We start from the raw sequence: 3,355 nt of genomic DNA, 5'->3' as shown, positions 1-3,355 counted from the left end.
CAACCTCGACTGAGCCCCGCCCCCAGGAGTTACGCAACACAAATAGGCGGGGCCAAATCACGCCACGCCCCCTTTTGGGAGAGTGGATGAGGATCTGATCAGAGCCCGCCCCCAGAAGAGAGAAGCTCTGAGTAGCTGAGGTGCTGTCCATCACTCCTCAGTTTAAAAAAATCATTTTGATCACTATTATTATTACTGACATTTATATACCACTTTCAGGGTCGCAAAGCGCTTTACATAATCTCATGTTGTCTTTACAACCACCAGGAAAGTAGACGCTACTTCTCTGCATTTTACAGATTAGGAAACTGAGTCTCAGAGAAAGGGCATTGATTTGCCCTCGTCACAGATGGTGTTTTAACGTCCTATTCTCCCTCAACTGAGAATCTAGCATCTCCCCCCTTACCCATGCTGTCCTTCGAGCGGTTTGTTGATATCGTTTCTTTAGCTGGGTGACCTTAGGCAAGTCACTTTACTTCTGTCTGCCTCAGTTTTCCTCCTCTGTAAAATGGGACAATAACAGCCCCTATCTGTAAAATGGGACAATAACAGCCCCTATCTGTAAAATGGGACAATAACAGCCCCTATCTCCCAAGATTGTTGTGTGGGCCAAATGAAATGATATTGGTAAAGCATTTCACAAACTTTAATGTGGTATCCCCCTTTTTAAAAAAAACCTTTATGTAGAACTTTAATTTTGTTTGTGTAGCGAATGACTAGAGAGGAACTCACCAGGACCACGCTCAGACCTTAGGCCTTCTTGACTGCAGGATCACTATGGCTCTTCGTTCCCACCTCTACTGATTCTATTGCAGGGGAAACTGAAGCTCAGAGTGACTTGTCCAGGCTCACACGGTATTAGAGGTGGGATTTTAAAGGGAAGTCTCTGACCTCTAAACCAGCCTCTTTTTCTCCTTCCTCTCACGGGATGGGGACTTTCCTCTTAGATTCCAGTTCTTTCTGAGGGTATTTGTGTACAAGGAGCCCTCGGGGGGCTCGGGCCCTGACTGAGAGGAGCGGCGGCTTCTGGGCCCTTTCCTGGGTGTTTATTATTTCTCAGCCTCTCTTGTCCCTGGGGACGCCACCCTTCACCAGACGATTTCACAGACATTAATGGTTCGTTCATGTATCTACTAAGGGTTCGTGTCCCCTGGGATAGTCAGACATAAGTACGGTGAATACAACGCAGCGTTTCACCATAAATGCTTCACAGAGACCAGAACTCGCAGCCAGGGTGGAGGAAGGTTGCAGCTAAACAGGGGAAGAGGGAAAGCTTCCGGAGTAGGAAGCATTGAGTTAGGCTGAGTAGGAGTTCCCTAGCCAAGCGGGGGAGGTAGAACATTCTGGTCATAGGGAACAGAATTAGCAAAATCGTGAGAAAGGAAGGAGAGAGTGCAGGGGAGAGAGGGCGAGTGTGTGGGAAAGAACAGGAAAGCGGACTGAAGAGAGAGAGAGAGAGAGCAGAATAGAAGAAAGTGTGGGGAGGAAAGGCAGACAGGAAGAGACACAGAGAAAAAGAGACAGGGACAGAGACTCAGAGAGCACGAGAGGCCCAGAGAGACAGAGACAGACAGAGACACAGGGAGAGACTGAGATAGAGTCAGACACAGAGACAGAGATAGAGACAGAGACACAGAGACAGAGACACAGGGAGAGACTGAGAGACACAGAGACAGAGACACAGAGACAGAGACTGAGATAGAGACAGAGAGACACAGAGACAGAGACACAGGGAGAGACTGAGATAGAGACAGACACAGAGACAGAGACTGAGATAGAGACAGACACAGAGACAGAGACAGGGAGAGACTGAGATAGAGACACCCAGAAGGAGAGACAAAAAGGACACAGAGAGAGGCAGAGACTGAGACAGAGGCAGAGACAGAGGGGGAGAACAGCAGACAAGTGAAGAGAGGACAGGGAGAGAGAATCCAGTCAGAGGGAGAACAGAGATGCTTTCTGGAGACAGAATTTGAAGTGTAAGACGGTGCAGGAGAGTTTTGGGGAGCTTGGAATGCGGGGCCCACAGGGAGGCTGAAACACGGGATTCACAAGATTTATTCACAAGGGCGGTCAGTGACAGTGAAGACTGCTGGCAGAGAGGGAGAGCCTCGAAGGAGGCTGCTCCGGGGGCGGTGAGGGCCGCGGGCAGCAGAGCAGAGTGAATCCCGGGCCATGGGGACAAGGAGGAGGGCCTGGAACAGAGACAGCGACAAGCCGCCTTCCCCAGAGCCGAGGGGGGCAGCTGGAATCCCGTCACCCCTAGAAAAAGGGGGCTCTGTCCTTCAGCAGAAGGCGATAGCACCCAATGGCCAAAGGGGGTCCCCGTGCCCACGCTTTCCTTGCTTCTCTGGACTCAGCTGCCTCTCCTTGGTAGTGAAGAGTGGGGACTCCCTCCCTGGTCGGGTCAGCTCTGGAGGCTGGGAGAATGGGCACGGGCCATCCCCCTCCCCCTCCCCTTCCCCTTCCCCCCAACAAAGGGAACCGGTGATGAGGTTGGCTCAGGAAGTCTGACAAGCCGCAGTTACCTGAGACCCTCTCATGTACCCCCCGCGGCTCCTGCCTAACGCAGAATTTGGGTTTGTCCTACGTTCCTTACAGACTGAGTTCTGGTATCCAGATCCCCGCGCAGCTGAGCTTTGCAAGATACAAACTGTGTAGCATGAATGAATGGACTTAAATTCAGACGCCTTTGGAGGGAGGCTCAGGCAGGGGCTTGGGAGCCCCAGCTGGGGATGCTGCAGCGGGATTCCTGCCTTAGTCCGAATGAGCCCTGCATCTGGCCTAGCTCTGAGAGCCTGGGATCTGGGACACGGATTCAAATCTTGCTCAGTGCGCACCTAAACCACTGTCCGTCTCCTCTCTGAGAAGAGGAGGCTCTAAATCCCCCACTTCATGCTCTGCAGCTCCGAGCTCCCTCACCTGCGGCCCGGCCCAGGAGCAGAAGCCCCGCAGCTTCAGCAGCCCCAGGACCGCGGGGAAGGGGAAGAAAAGCAGTGGGCCCTTTTTGACTTTCCCACCACTTCCTGTTTTCTCTTCAAGCTGTCTTACCATAGATGGTAATGTTTCTGCGGCTGTGGGAGAAACACCAGTCAAATTTGGTGTGGAGCAGCCGGCTGTGACGGGATCTCTGGAGTCTGTTGCAAGAGCCTGGGTGATGGGTGGGGCCTTCCCTTCTCCGGTTACACAGAGGGAGAAAATGAATGGAATTAAAGCACATTCCTCCTCTGATGCTAAAATTACCTCCGAGATGCCTCACTCTGGGCCAGACCGAAGCCCGCTTCGGCCTCCCAGCCCAGGAACCCGGCAGAGATCAGCGGCCAAGTGACGACCTTCCCCCAGACTTCACCTCCCC

This window comes from Sminthopsis crassicaudata, chromosome 3, assembly GCF_048593235.1.
Source record: "Sminthopsis crassicaudata isolate SCR6 chromosome 3, ASM4859323v1, whole genome shotgun sequence".
Taxonomy (NCBI): domain Eukaryota; kingdom Metazoa; phylum Chordata; class Mammalia; order Dasyuromorphia; family Dasyuridae; genus Sminthopsis; species Sminthopsis crassicaudata.
Note: the sequence above shows the minus strand (reverse complement) of the source record.